The sequence below is a fragment of the Mandrillus leucophaeus genome, unplaced genomic scaffold, assembly GCF_000951045.1.
Source record: "Mandrillus leucophaeus isolate KB7577 unplaced genomic scaffold, Mleu.le_1.0 Scaffold158, whole genome shotgun sequence".
Classification (NCBI taxonomy): Eukaryota; Metazoa; Chordata; class Mammalia; order Primates; family Cercopithecidae; genus Mandrillus; species Mandrillus leucophaeus.
This window is the reverse complement of record NW_012101565.1, coordinates 605,219-621,330: the sequence shown is the minus strand read 5'-3', so window position 1 is coordinate 621,330 and position 16,112 is coordinate 605,219.

Genomic DNA, 16,112 nt, shown 5'->3' with positions numbered 1-16,112 from the left:
CGCCCAGACTCCAGGGCATCAGGACCTCCTCCCTGCACGCCCCCCTCGGGCCGTCCGCTTCCAGACTCCAGGGCATCAGGGTCTCCTCCCTGCACGCTCCCCTCGGGCTGTCCGCTCCCAGACTCCAGGGCATCAGGGTCTCCTCCCTGCACGCCCCCCTCGGGCCGTCCGCTCCCAAACTCCAGGGCATCAGGATCTCCTCGGAGGCGGGTTCAAAGGCAGATGCACAGGGCTTGCGCCTAGAAGCCCTGATGTAAAGGGCCCAGCATTGGCTCCAGGAGTCAGTACCAGCCTTACCCCTAAGAAGCAGAGGGTGCCAGCGTCGGAGTGGGGGGAGCACAGTTTTATATGCGGACAGGCTCAGTTTTCTGCTTTCTGGGAGCTGAGTGCTGGGCTCTGTGTCCTGGGGACAGAGCAGTGGATGAGTCAGAGGAGATGGCTGTCCTCTAGGGAGCACGCGTGTGCGTGCGCAGGCCTGTGCTTGGAGGGGCGGTGCAGATGGTAAACAGGCACACGACCGCTTCGATGGGATAATTTGGGAAAGCGATGGCTGCTGAGAAGAGCCCTGTCCAGGGAAGGGGAGAAGGCGAAGGGCAGAGCCCACGAGCTGCACAGGCAACCTGAGCTGCTATTCACGGCTCACAGGGAGTCGAGCCAGTGGGCCTCATGAGGCTGAAGCAGTGGGTCTTTCAGGTCAGGCTGGGGCCCACTGCAGGGCCAGCTCCAGCACTTGCTGCCGAGGCCACCTGGGAGGGAGGCTGCTGGGGACAGGTGTGGAGCAGGAATGGGCAAGGAGGTTCAAGGGCTCCTCTGGTGGGGTTCTTTTTAAAAAACAGGTAAGAATGCTTGCATCGATTAAAAAAATAAGTCTATCTTGAGAGGTGTGTCTCCTGCCCTGTCATTATCTGCCCAGTTTCCTGTGTATCCATTCAGGATGTCTTTATATAAGTACAAGAAAGTGCGAATCGCTAGTCCTTTACAGCTGAGGTCGTTTACTCTTCTGCCTCTCCATGCAGCCTGGAGATCCTTCTGTGACGGTGCGGAGCCAGCTCCCCACTCGTTCTTACAGCAGCATCGCGCAGCACACGCACCCCTGCGGGGCAGCATCGCTCGGCACACGCACCCCTGCGGGGCGGCATCGCGCGGCACACGCACTCCTGTGCCTGCTTATCTATTTAGAGACAGAGTCTCACTCTGTTGCCCAGGCTGGAGTGCAGTGGCGCGATCTCGGCTCTCTGCAACCTCTGCCTCCCGGGTTCAAGTGATCCTTGTACTTCAGCCTCCCAAGTAGCTGGGATTACAGGTGCGTGCCACCACGCCTGGCTAATTTTTGTATCTTCAGTAGAGACAGGGTTTCACCATGTTGGCCAGGCTGATCTCCAACTCCCGACCGACCTCAAGTGATCTGCCAGCCTCGGCCTCCCAAAGTGCTGGGATTACATGCGTGAGCCACTACGCCTGGCCTGGTTCTGCATATTTAGATGGTCTCACTCATGCTCCTGTTACAAGGCTGTAATGCATAGCCTCAGACATGTCAGCTAGCAGCTGTGTGTGGGGACACGTCCCCAGAGTCAGCCTTGCTGGGCCTGTAACTGATGAGTGAGCGTCGTTGCCCTGGGCCGCACACTTTCACACTTCCAGTAGCGATGCCTGAGACCACAGCTTCTCTGTAGCCGTTGGACTTCCGCGGATCTGGTCAGCACTGAACGACGGCATTGCAGCTGTGTTCTGAATTTTGGAGGTTGGACCACAGGTGTAGGGACCTGGAGGCGCCGTCAACCTTGGCTCCTGGCACGTGCCCTTATTGGTTTGTGGCACTCCCGTCTTTTCTTTCTGGGCATTTTGATTTCTTTGTCTTTTGTTGGGGGCTGGGGACGGTTTCCATTTCTCTGGCCTCTCTGCCCATAACCTCGGTCCCTTTGCTGTGGGATGGTTGGTCTCCTTACTCTTTTCCGGGAGCCTTCTGCATAGCTGGGAAATAAGCCCTTCATATATAATGTGAGTGGCACACATTTCCCCCCTTATTTTGCTTATGGTGTTTTGTGGGTTTTTTAGTTTTATTTTTTTGGCCACATGGAACCTTCTTTTCCTTGAATTTTTATGGAGACCCTATTACCATTATTTTTTATAGCTTCAGGATTTGAGTCATAGAAAAATCTTCCCTCCTCCAATGCTTAAAGGGAACCTCTCCTGCTTTCTTCTTGGGCGGGGCAGGGCTGGCGATTACCCGGCGCCCGATGGAGGAGCCCGGTTGGAAGCTGCGTGGTGCCCAGGCCTGGGGCTCAGCCCTGCACTTCGAGGCCCGTGTGCCCCGGAGCTGTGTTGGCGCTGTGGGCTGGGGGATTTAGGACTCAGCAGGATAGGGGTGCTGTGTTCCCACACCCAGCCTCCAGTGAGTCCTCCCTCCACTGGGGGCAGGAACCTGTGGCCCCTGCAGCCTACGGGCCTATGGACCACGCCTCGCCCCCAGGGGGTCCCAGGCCCCCCAACCCTGCTCCCTGTGTTTCCCGCAGGGACACAGAACATGCTGACCCAGACCTAAGCTCACAGCTGTGGGGGACGTCTCCCATCCCTGGAAGGGCACACACGAGGGTGGTTCCAGGGATCGCCCCTCCCTGGCGTTTGTCCCTCAGCCCTGGAGCGTTTCTGAGGCCCCCCCTGTGCTGTTCCATCCTGGGTGCCCGGGAGACCCAGGCCTGGTCTTCTGTCCCCTCGATGGCCAGGGAAGGCCTGCACACATGGGTGGCTGGTGGCCTCTGCTCCTCCTGGGCTCTGCGGTCCACCCTGATGCTCCGGCCCTGAGCCCCTTTCCACTGTAAGGCTTTAGCCCGCCTGGCGGGTGTGGGTGAATTGGAGGGGAGGGGGCTAAACTTGTTCATTGATTCCCTCCACTCGGTGGCTCATTCTGTCTGTTGTTGGTTTCTGCACCTGTCCATGCTTGCTGACGTGAGTTTGAAATGCATCTGTCTGTGCCCCCTCGGCACAGCAAAGACACACAGAGGGGAGTAGGTCAGAACCAAGAGGCCCTGAGCAGGAGAGAGGGGCTGCAGAGCTGGGATGGGGGCTCCTGCTGCTCCCTGCAGTCTTGGCGCCTGAGCTGCAGAGCTCATTCCCCTCCCATGTAAGCTCTTACGGGCGAGGCCTGTGCCCCGGGTCCTGAGCGTGGGGAGGGTGGTTTGGGTGGTCATTTCTAGCAGTGAATGTTATTAGGGGACAGAGAGGACAGGGATGAACAAAATCTGGTGGCCCAAGAAGTTTGAATCCAGGAAGACCAGGCCGGCCTTAATGCCTTTGAGCCCCAGCTATGGGCTCAGGTCTGGGATCTTAGAAAGGCTGGCCAGCTGTAGTCTGCAGTCCGTGATGGAGGTGGGTGCCCATCTGGGAGGCGCCGGTGGGAGGCGGGAGTTGAGGCCTGACAGGCATGGGGTGGATGGAGGTGCCCAGGAGGCCCAGGATCTGGCCTGGGGAAGGTGGGCCTGGGCCACCCAGCGAGGGCATAGGTGAGGTATGGATGGGGCAGGGTCCCCCGAGGCTGACTGGGCTGAGATGGGCACCGCAGGGGTGTCCTGGAGAACTGGAAGGTGGGAGTGGCTGAGAGTCAGGCCCTCAAGGATTGGGAGAGTCTGGGGCTGGGGGCCTCCCCATGGCCCCTCCCCTGACAGCGGCCCTCCTGGCTGAAGCTTCAGAATCCCCAGGCTATAGCAGAGCCTCTCTGGCCTCCCCACCTGTCCCCAGGTTCCCCTAATGTCATGGGGGCTCCTTCTCTCGGCAATGGGGGCTGGCTGGGGGCAGCCATGCGTCACTGGCTCAGCAATGGAGAATGAGATGCTCTGGGAAAACGGCTGAGTGTCCCGCTGGGAACTCTCCGGGTGGGTGAGGGAGGGTTTTGAGGCAGTGGTGAGGCCAGGCCCCAGACTTCTGTAGCCCACGGCTCGGAGGCACATGGCTTGGCTGTGGGTGCTGGGGCCAGGTTCGCACCCTTCCTCCCCAGGCGGCTGACTCTGGCCTTCCCTCCCCTGTCCCCACACTCCCAGGTGAGATGGGTGTTGGCAGGTCGTTCTCGGGAGCAGGGATCCCTGGAATTCAGGTCTGTCCAGCCAGTACCTCAGCAGACGATCGGTAATTTTGTTGAATGAATGAATAAAGTTAAAAGAAATGGTGAGAGATAAAGAATGATTATTGAATCCGCCATAAATCGTGAATTCATGTGTTTAATGAGCGGGACTGGATAGCAGGGGCACGTGCCCAGTGGGTGGTCCATGAGCGGTGGATGGTGATGGCGGAAGAACCTCTCTCCCTGGCTGGACCCCCCTCCCTGTGTCAGCAGGTCCTATCCCTCCCCCTTCTCTCCAAACACATCCATCCCCCTTCTCTCCAAACACATCCATCCCCCTTCTCTCCAAACACATCCATCCCCCTTCTCTCCAAACACCCACCTCCCCAAGTCGACCTGGGGTCCCTACTCCAATCCCTCCTGGGTGCTGGGCCTCGTCTGCTACCTGAGGGGCTGAGCACATGTGGCCACTGGGGGCACTGGAACCTCCGCACCGGGCCCCCCAGCACCACAGGACTAGTGACCTTGATCTGGGGGAGGTCTTAGAAGGGGTGGGCCGTTCATCGGAGGGTACGACTGGGAAGCAGAGCTAAAATCAGAAAACCAAGTCGTCCTTTGTTAAATGTCCCCGGTGCTCCCACAGTAGTCGCCATGGTTACCACGGCTTCAAGTCCCCTGTGTCTTCCGGAGCTCTCCGGAGGGGCCGCTCGCTGCTCTAGCTGGGCCTCCGTCTCGGCCTGATGGAGGTGGGGGGTCGCGCAGGTTTCACGGGGCCAGGGTGCGTCCTCAGCCCCTCGACCCCGGCCATGTCTCCAGAACTGTGGTCCAGGGCTCAGGCTGAAGCGGCTGCCGTCGCCTGCCTCTCCCTGGGGCCCTGGGCAGGCACCTTTCCCCGGGTGCCCCTCCGAGCTGTGTGTGTGGGGGCCGGGCTTACACTCTGGCCCCTGCTCTGCCTGCAGGTTCCTTCCCTCACTCCTGGGGGGAGGGGCCTCGTTGCGAGGCATCCCGGAGTTTGAGGATGTCGGAAACAGCTTCCCTGCAGGCTGTCAGCTGCCAGCCTCTGTGCCTCAGTGTGTTTCTGGCAATGGAGACCTGCTGCCTTCAGACACTGGGCCTTCAGGGAGCTTGGTGTTTACCCCAGATGGCCATACACTCTTGTGAGAGAAGGAGTATTTAGGGACCGAACACACCAGAGGCATTTGTGGGGACATCACCACGCATGCGTTTCCTCTCCAGCTGCAGCTCTACCCTGGGTGGAGGCCGCCACGTGGTCCCTGTTTCCCAGGGAGAAATGGGCTGGGGGAGAGGGCTGACTTGCTCCAGGTTCCGCAGCTGGAAAGGGGAGGGGGCTGAGAATCACAGCCAGGCAAAAGCTCATGGAGGAGGCAGACCTGGGCCAGCAGACACCACACGTCCTGCTGAAGCTGTGGCAGTTAAGAGAGTGCAGCGTCCTTACCGGGATCCACAGTTGCCTGGCGAGGCAGAACCACGCACCCAGAAATAGGCCTGCTCACCAACGCAGGAGGGCCGGGCCAGATCAGGGTTGCGAGGGCCTCTTCAATACACAGAGCTGAGATGGGAGCTGTCTGCATGGGAAGTCCCACTGGGTACCCACCGCACACCATCCACGAAATAAATCCAGGATCAATCAAGGGCATGAACGTCAGGAGCAAAACTTGAAAATCTTTTTTTGTTTTTTGGTTTTGAGCTAGAGTCTTGCTCTGTTGCCCAGGCTGGAGTGCAGTGGCTCAACTATGACTCACTGCAGCCTTGATCTCCCAGGCTCTAGCAATCTTCCTGCCTCAGCCTCCTGAGTAGCTGGGACCATAGGTACACACCACCGTGTCCAGCCAATTAAAAAAACCATTTTTTTTGGTAGATCGAGAATCCCTGTGTTGCCCAGGCTGGTCTTGAACTCCTGGGCTCAAGTGATCCTCCTGCCTCTCAGCCTTCCAAGGTGCTGAGATTACAAATGTGAGCCACCTTGTCCAGCTAATTGAAAAAAAAAATCTTTCTGTAGAGACAAGGTCTGAATAGGTTGCCCAGGCCGGTCTCAAACTCTTGGCCTCAAGGGATCCTCCCACCTTGGCCTCCCAAAGTGCTGGGATTATAGAGTGAGCCACCTCACCAGGTCCCTGAAAAACTTTTACAAGAAAATAAAAATGAATTTCTGTGTGATTTGGAGAATTTCTTAAGACACAAATAGAAAACCTCATAACAAAAAAATTGATAAATTTGACAAGAAAATTAAAAATTTTTGTTTGTTAAAACATATCTTAAAACAAAAGGTTGAGTTACAAACTGGAAAAAGAGACGTGCAACAAACATACCTGATGAAGGGTTGGTACCAGAATAGATTAATGACACCCAGAGTCACAAAGAGGACAGGCAATATCGGGGCCGAGAGCACGGACCTGAGCACGGGAGAAACGCTCTGTGTCAGTAGCTCCCAGGGAGCGACAGATGCAGATGAGCAAACGTTTAGCATCTGGTGATGCCACGTGCGGTAGAGACTGTTCTCTGCTGGGATCTCGTGGACTCTGCAAGTTGGAGATAAATTGGCACAGCCATGTGGGGAGACAGCGGGGCGGATTCTGTGGAGGTGAATGTTTATGTCCCTCATACCCGAGCAATTGCCTTCTGGCACATCACCCAGAAAACCGTCTTGCATGTGAATATCAGGAGACGTGGGTGTGAATGTTACTGTGAACAGTTGCACTGTTCACAAGTCCAAAAGTCTTGAAACAGCCAAAATGGTCTTCAGCAGAGAATGGGTTAAGGAAGTGCTGTGGTCATGCAAAGGAACATTGCACACAGCGGTGAGCGAGCCACAGCACGGAGCAGTGTGGCCGCGTGCTGGCAGCGCTAAGCAAAGTAGACAAGGGGGTCCCAGAAGATCACATCGAGCCAATGCTCTGAAGTAAGTCACTTTACCATGCTTTATAGAAATGCGACAGGAAAACTACAGCTTCACAGGCTTAATGAAACTCTTTAGTCATCTACTTAGCTACCTCTCCATCATCTGTCCACATCTCCATCTTTCTGTCTCTTTATCCCTCTTATTTTTCTCTTCTATCTCTCTGTCATCTATGTATGTATGTCTCTGTCTATCTATCTATCTATCTATCTATCTATCTATCTATCTATCTATCTATCTATCTATCTATTATCTATCTATCTATCATCTGTCCATCTATTATCTATCTATCTTTCTATCTATCATCTTGTGAGACACAAACTTACCCATCCCAACCCAAAGAATGGACTTAGAAACTTGGAGAACAGTGAAAGTGAGACTTTTAATGACGATCTTGCAAGGTCGAGTGTCTGATGCACAGGCACACCTAGCATGATTTCAACAAGCAATTTATCCCCTAGTGCACAGGTCCCTCCCCCAGTTCCTCATAGGCTGAGTACTGTGGGGGTCACAGTCTTCCTGGACGTTACCTGTTGGTTGTTGGACAGGGGCTGTAGGTGTTTTCTTTAGGGTTATCTTGTTGCATTTTGTTGCAGCCCACAATGCACTGCAATCCTAGTCAGCTCGGGGGCTTTTCAAGTATTTGACTTATGACCTAAGTAGCTGGGCAGGCTGATAAGAACAGAAAAACCGAGCTATTTTGCAGGCTAGTAAACTTTCATCTTAGACCAAACTTATTTGGTTTGGATGAGGGCAACTAAGTGGGGGTGAGGGCAACAAGTAAGTGCTGGCTGTCCAAGCAGGGGCCTAGTGTATCCTGTTTCTTCTGTAGTCTGCTGACCTAAGCTGATTTAAGGCATATTGTCTTGGAAATGAACCACTGTATGCATTATTTCCTTCAATCTCTATCCAGCTATCATCTATCTATCTATCTATCTATTTATCTGTCTGTCTGTCTGTCTGTCTGTCCATCCATCCATTCATCCATCCGTCTGCCTGCCTGCCCACCTACCCCCCTGCCCACCCACCTGCCTGCCTACCTACCTACCTACCTACCTACCTACCTACCTACCTACCTGCCTACCTGCCTACCTACCTGCCTGCCTACCTACCTACCTGCCTACCTACCTACCTGCCTACTTACCTATCAGAGGAGACCAAGAACTATCGACTCAAGATTCTGGAGCCTGGTGTTTGGACCCTAGGAGGGGAGGCTAGAGGCTTGGGGTCTGACACCCCACGGGCAGCAGCACGTTCTAGTAAAAGCCTAGGGTTTACGTTGGTGAGAGTTCATGGACGGTTGTTACACGTTCTTCTAAGGAGGAAGAAACCCGGTGATGAGGGTGTCCCAGACCAAAGATCATGGCCCGAGCTGTGAGAAATGCCCTCGCGTGAAGACAAAACAAAGCTGAGCCCCCAGTGCTGTGTTCGTGTCAGGCCCCTCGGCATTGCGGAAAACTGGGGCCTGGGAACAGAAGCTGACAGGCCCCTCCTCTGGCTCTGGGCACCGCTGCAGGACGGTCCTCAGGAGGCCCCTTCGTGGAGAGCTCCTTCCCTGAGGCCTGTCCTCCCCTCACACACGAGTCATCGTCCTGGGGGACCAGTGCTGTGTTCAGTGCCGAAAATGCCGTCTCTGGGGAGACAAGCCCCCACTTCCTAAGTGGCGTGGCTGACCTCCCACCAGGGCCCGTCAGTGTTGGCAGGATGAATGTATTTCTGCAAGGGGGAGATTTGGAATGTGAGAAGAAAGAACATTTCCCCCGGGAGGAGGGGAGCAGGGATTTGAGGCGCCTGGACCTGCAGAGCTGGAGATGGGAGAAGGGGCCCTTGGCAGCAGTGTGAGGTGTGAGGGCCTTCCAGGGAGGGAGGGGCAGGGTCTCAGGTCCCCCTGTGTGAGGGCGAGCTGACCTCCCGGGGAGAGGGACAGGGTCTCAGGTTCCCTCCTGTGAGGACCTCTGGGGAGGGAGGGACAGGGTCTCAGGTGTCTCGTGTGAGAACCTCTTTGGGAGGGAGGAGGAATTGGGTCTCAGGTCCCCCATGCGAGGTGAGCTGGCCTCCCGGGGAGGGAGGGACAGGGACTGAGATCCAGCGGCAGGTGCTGCCCATTGTGTGGGTCCCCTGTGTAAGCTGTGGCACGTCACCATCTGCCAGTGGCATTAAACAACAGAAACGTACTCTCCCGCAGCCCTGGAGGCCAGCAGTGTGAAATCGAAGTGTGAGGGGTGGGAGGGTCATGCTTCCTGTGAAGGCTCCAGGGGAGGCTCCCGCCACCTCTTCCAGCCTCAGGGGTCCGGGCGTTCCTGTGGCCATGAAGCTGCAGTCTCTGCCTCTGTCTCCACATGCCTTCCTCTTCTCTTCTGTCTCTCATAATGACACGTCATTGCATTTAGGGGCCCCTGGACCATCTGGCACGGTCTTACGTCAATTCTTACCTTAGTGGTCTCCTCCTGAGGCTCTGGGTAGGTGTGAGCTTTGGGGACCCTGCTCACCCCAGTGCTGTGTCCCCCTCACACCTGCCTTCCCTTCACCCTGGCCCCTCCCTGCTCAGTCTCCTGCAGAGCTTCACTCACCTTTGCACTGAGAATCAGGCAGCCCTAAGTCTGAGCCTGACCCTGACCCTGAAAATTGGCCACACCACGTGCTCTGCCCAGTGGGTCAAGGGAGGGCTGTGTGCTGTGTGGGGACCAGAGGGCGGGTCAGCGGCAGAGGGCAGTGAGGACTGGGGCAGGCATTTGGAGCCCACGTGGACAGGCGGCCACTGGGAGAAGCGAAGGTCCACGGGAAGCCTCGGGAGCATTGGAGGTTTCTGTAGCTGCAGAAGGCGGGGCTCGAGTTCATTTCTTTGGTCATGTGAACGTTGTCAGATTCAAAATGGAGCGGGGCGCAGTGCCCCACGCCTGGAATCCCAGCACTTTGGGAGCCTGAGGTGGGTGGATTGCCTGAGGTCGGGAGTTCCAGACCAGCCTGGCCAACATGGAGAAATCCCCGTCTCTACTAAAAATACAAAAATTAGCCGGGCGTGGTGGCGGGCGCCTGTAGTCCCAGCTACTCGGGAGGCTGAGGCAGGAGAATGGCGTGAACCTGGGAGGTGGAGCTTGCAGTGAGCCAAGGCCGGGCCACTGCACTCAAAAAAAAAGGAGTCGCTTGTGTCAAACCCTGGCAAAGCCGGGAAGACCATGAAGGGGGAGCTCTCTCACCCACGATTTGACCGATGACAGGAACTATCTTAAGAAAAGTTCCCACACCGCAGCTCACTCCACGAGTCACACAGGACAGCCAGTGGCAGGACAGCCAGTGGCAGAACAGCCAGCCACTTCCCCCTGGTCTCATGGCCTCGGGTGCACCTGTCAAGGTAACGCATTCCAGGGTCACAAGTCGCACTCAGTAACTCTGCACGCTCACTAGTCCGCTCCTGTAAGTCACTGCCGGTGCCGGTGCTTCCTTTTAAAACGACTTGCATAGCCTTCTCTTTCCTTCATAAAACCCGAAACTTCTCCTTCGTTCTCTGTCCACACCGGAGGGCACCCCCCAACCTGTATGTATGTCCCGAATGGCAACTCTACTTGTATATTACTCTCAGATAAAACCGTTTTTCACTTAGATGTTTTGCTGTATGTTTTTATGTCGACAGTCACTAACGGGGAAGGTGTTGCGGAGGCTGGAGACTGTGGACCTGCTGTGTAGGAACTGGAAGGCGGCACTGCTGACTGTTGCTATGCTTCTGCTGTGCGGACAAAGCAGTTTCCCTACAATGCGTGTGGAGCAGGGAACGGGTGCACCCTCCCTGCCGAGTTGGGGAAAGTGTTACTTGAACGGCGTGTTCGTTTTAGAGCAGGCCAGGAACCCTTGCCCCATCCTGGCCTCTTTGCCTCCCCGTGAGGTGCCGCGTGAGCGAGCTCATCAATGTTACTGATTGGTGAGAGTTAAGCAATAAACAGCCAGTTTAAAAAAAATCTAGATAATTGATTTTGAAGTTGAATTTTCGTGGCCTACAGAGGAAGTCCGTAATGTGAATTACAGGCTTTCAAATCAAGGGCCGCTGACGGGCACAGGCTGGTATCACATAAATAAAACCAAATCACTTACAATTGTGTTGTGTATGCTTTCCACTGTTTTAACCCTATTAGCCAAATCAAAGCTGCAGCTCTGACTAAAACGTGTGCTGTGAAATCACAAGTTTATCCTACAAGGAAGCTGGAAAACACTCAGTGCCCATCTGGAGCCTGGCTTGCGGTCACCATGGGAGAGGCTCTGCTCTTCTCTCTCAACGCTGCAACAACAAAGAGAAGAAATGGGCAACCAGAGGCTCAGGAGACATCAGGAAAATTCAGGAAAGTAGCTCTCAGGACCTGTGGGCCCTGCCCTGCCAGCTGCACTTCCCCTGGCACGTGGGCAGTGATGGTGATGGCGCTGCGTCTCTGTCTGCTGTGAACTTGTTCCATCCCAGGGATGGGGAAGGTCACTCACTCCAAGGCCAGTGTCTTGAGATACCATAAGAAGCTTTTGAAATACTCAGAGACTGTTGATGATCAACCCTGGTTTTTGTGGCACGAGAAAGAAGTGAGCAGAACCAGGTTCAGTTTTAGGGGTTTTGCAATGTTTTTGGCTTAGGTAAAACACTGCTATGGATCAAGATTTTAGGGCCGGGTGTGGTGGCTCATGCCTACAATCCCAGCACTCCAAGAGGCTGAGGCAGGCGGATCACGTGAGCCCCAGAGTTTGAGATCAGCCTGGGCAACATAGTGAGATCCCTGTCTCTACAAAAAAATAAATAAGTAAATTATCTGGGTGTGGTGATGGGCTCCTGTGGTCCCAGCTACTTGGGAGGCCAAGGCAGGAGGATCTCTTAAGCCCAGAAGTTTGAGACTAGCCTGGACAACATGGCGAGGCCCGTTTCTATGACAAATAAATAAATAAATAAGCCGGGCATGGTGGTGTGCACCTGTGGTCACAGCACATGGGAGGCTGAGGTGGAAGGATTGCTTGAGCCCTGGAGGTTGGGGCTGCCATGAGCTATGATTATACCACCACACCCAGCCTGAGCAATAGAGCGAGACTCTGTCTCAAAAGAGAAAAAATTAAAAAATGTTTTTGTGAACCCGACTTCCCCGGGGCTGTGGGCGAGGCTTCATCTTGGCCGTATAGGCTTCAGTTCAGTGGAACCAAAGGACGGTTCCGAATTGGCGACGGCAGGAGGGTTATGTTTATTCAACAGATCTTTATTGATCACTGTTTCAGATATGTATTGCTCGGTAACGAACCACTCTAAAGCTTGGTAACTTTAAAATGACTGTCGTATCATTTCTCACATTCTGCGGGTTGATTGAGCCGGGTTCAGCCAGGCAGGCTCATTTCTGCTGCAGGTGGCGCCAGCCAGGGTCACAGCGGGGAGGCTGAGGCGGGAGGATCGCAGGAGCTGGGGAGGTCGAGGCCGCAGTGAGTCGAGATCGTGCTCCGGTCTGGAAAGCAGAGTGAGACCCTGTCTTAAAAAAATAAAGTAATGGCCGGGCGCGGTGGCTCAAGCCTGTAATCCCAGCACTTTGGGAGGCTGAGATGGGCGGATCACAAGGTCAGGAGATCGAGACCTTCCTGGCTAACACGGTGAAACCCCATCTCTACTACAAAAATACAAAAAACTAGCCGGGCGAGGTGGCGGGCGCCTGTAGTCCCAGCTACTCGGGAGGCTGAGGCAGGAGAATGGCGTAAACCCGGGAGGCGAAGCTTGCAGTGAGCTGAGATCCGGCCACTGCACTCCAACCTGGGCGACAGAGCGAGACTCCGTTTCAAAAAAAAAAAAAATAAAATAAAGTAATACATGCTTTTTGTACCTCCATGGTCATAGCAGCATTATTCATAACAGCCAAGAGCTGGAAGGAAGCGACCCAGTGCCCACTGACAGATGAATACACGAAATGTGGAATGTACATTCAACGGGACACTGTTTAGCCTTAACAAGGAAGGACATTCTGACACCTGCTACAGCAGGGATGCATCTTGAGGAGTCTCTAGAGTAGTCAGATCTTTTTTTTTTTTTTTTGAGACAAGGTCTTGCTCAGTTGCCCAGGCTGGAGAGCAGTGGTGCAATCACGGCTCACTCCAGCCTCAACCTCCTGGGCTCAGGTGATCCTCCCACCTCAGCCACCTGAGTAGCTGGGACTACAGGCAGTTACTACCACACCCGGATACTTTTTGTGGTTTTTGTAGGGATGGGGTCTGGCCATGTTGCCCAGGCTGGTCTGGGACTCCTGGACGCGTGCGATCCTCCTGCCTTGGCCTCCCGAAGTGCTGGGATTACAAGCATGAGCCACTGCACCCCAGCCAAGTAGTCAAATCCATAGAGACAGAGAGTAGAACGGTGTCTGCTGGGGCTGGGGGAGGGAGGTGTGGGGATGAGTGTTTGATGGGGACGGTTTCAGTGTGGGAAGATGAAGAGAGCTGGAGATGATGGTGGTGATGGTCGTGTAACAGTGTGAAGATGCTTAAGGCCACTGAACTGTACACTTAACAAATGGTTCAAATGGTAAATTCTATGTTATGTGTATTTTACCACAATTTAAAAAATTAACACATGCTATAAAAGAAAGAATAGGCCGGGAGCGGTGGCTCACACCTGTAATCCCAGCACTTTGGGAGGCTGAGGCAGGTGGATCACCTGAGGTCAGGAGTTCAAGATCAGCCTGGCAAACATGGTGAATCCCCGTCTCTACTAAAAATAATAATAAAAAAAATTAGCTGGGCGTGGTGGCGGGCGCCTGTAATCCCAGCTACTTGGGAGGCTGAGGCACAAGTATTGTTTGAACCTGGGAGGCAGAGGTTGCAGTGAGTTGAGATTGCACCACTACACTCCAGCCTAGGCAACAAGAGTGAAACTTCATCTCAAAAAAAAAAAAAAAAAGAAAAGGACAGAAAAAATAGCCTTCATGGTAAGGACTGAGGCTACCCCTCTGGTGTGGTCAGCGACAGCCTCTCTGAGGGGCGCCGTGTGACTTTATGGATGAAGGCTAACGGAGTTGGGGGGTCAGAGGTAACCACAGGGCAGGAAGCAGCAGTGCAGGGGCCGGTGGGTGGTGTAGAGCTGGTGGTGTCAGGCCCGAGCACCCACTAGGGCCAGCCCAGGTTGGTGGGCGATCCAGGGCCAGGGGTGTCAGATCCGTGCACACCCACCAGGGTGAGCCCAGATTGGCCACAGGGGATGAGCCACCGTCAGCAAAGCAGGCAGCAACTGCAAGTTTTTATTACAATCACACTTTCAAAAGACATCCTGTAATTTCAGTTTGGACTTCTCCTTTCACCCAAGAGTTGTTTTTAAACGTCCAGGTGGAAGGGCCCTTTACAATAATACTGTTGATAAATTCTCATTATCTTTTCATCGTGACCAGAGTGCGCGGTGTCCAGTTTCTCGCTTACGGGGTTTCCTGGTGTCTTCTTTGTGACCTTCTGTGCTGATGCCGCCTGTGGGTGGCCGGGTCAGGTTCCCGACTTCTCTGCACAAAAGAATTTGAGATCGAGTCTACCGAAAGAGCAGGCAAAGGAGTTTTTTTTTCTTTTTATTTTTTCTGTTTATTTTTTGAGATGGAGCTTTGTTCTAGTTGCCAAGGCTGGAGTGCAATGGCATGATCTTGGCTCACCACAACCTCTGCCTCCCAGGTTCAAGTGATTCTCCTGCCTCAGCCTCCCGAGTAGCTGGGATCACAGGCATGCCCGGCTAATTTTGTATTTTTAATAGAGATGGGGTTTCTCCATGTTGGTCAGGCTGGTTTCGAACTCCCGACCTCAGGTGATCCGCCTGCCTCATCCTTCCATAGTGCTGCGATTACAGGTGTGAGCCTCCGCTCCTGGTCAGGAGTTTATTGCAGAGCAAAAGTCCACCCTGAGAGACAGAGTGGCTGTTTGGCGGGAGAGCAGTCCCTGGTGCCTTGAGGGGAAGTTCCCTTTGTGGGAGCTGTACCTGCATCTTCATACAATCCTGGGGAGTCAGGTGTGCAAAGGTGGACCTGCGGCTGGTGAATGCATTGCACGGATCACTAGCATTTAACATCTCCATCCAGGGTGTGCTTTTTACTGCAAAAATGAGGGAAATGTTACTATGAGGTTGGTGCAAAAGTAACTGCTGTTTTGGCTATTTCTTTCCTTCCTTCCTTCCTTCCTCCCTCCCTCCCTCCCTTCCTCCCTCCCTTCCTTCCTTCCTTCTTTCTTTCTTTCTTTGAGACGGAGTCTCGCTCTGTCGGCCAGGCTGGAGTGCAGCGGTGCGATCTCGGCTCACTGTAAACTCCGCCTCCCGGGTTCACGCCATTCTCCCGCCTCAGCCTCCTGAGTAGCTGGGACTACAGGCGCCCGCCACCACACCCAGCTAATTTTTTGTATTTTTTAGTAGAAACGGGGTTTCACCGTGTTAGCCAGGATGGTCTTGATCTCCTGACTTTGTGATCCACTTGCCTCGGCCTCCCAAAGTGCTGGGATTACAGCCGTGAGCCACTGCGCCTGGCCTGTTTTGACTATTGCTTTCAATGGCAAAACCCACAATTACTTTTGCATCAACCGAATACGAGGTAACCTTGAGTGTAGCTGTGCGTGCAGGACCCCTGAGGCAGGACTGTGTCGCTGACGGCTTCATGAGCTTTTGGTGCTGATCAGCTGGAGACTGGCGAAGCTACATTGGGAATAAGGGGCTTTTGTTCTCTTTCCCGCCATATCAGGTATCAGGAACTTGTAAGCACCTGGTCGTCTGCTGGTGTCCGGCAGGGCTCTTGACCTTGCAAAAGAGCTGGGTGCTGAGCACAAGGGGTGAGGGACGGGGAGCCCAAGGGGCTTCACACGAGGGACAAGTCAGTGTGGCCTCCTGACCTCACCTACCCCGTATCAGTGAGAGTCTGTGTTTTCTGTGCACGTGAGAAAGTGTGTTTTTGATGCATTTATCTTTTTTTTTTTTGAGACTGAGTCTCGGTCTATCACCCAGGCTGGAGTGCAGCGACACGATCTCGGCTCACTGCAATCTCTGCCTCCCAGGTTCAAGTGATTCTTGTGCCTCAGTCTCCTGAGTAGCTGGGAATACAGGTGCGTGCCACCACGCCCAGCTAATTTTTGTATTTTTATTTTAGTAGAAACGGGGTTTCACCACATTTGTCAGGCTGGTCTTGAACT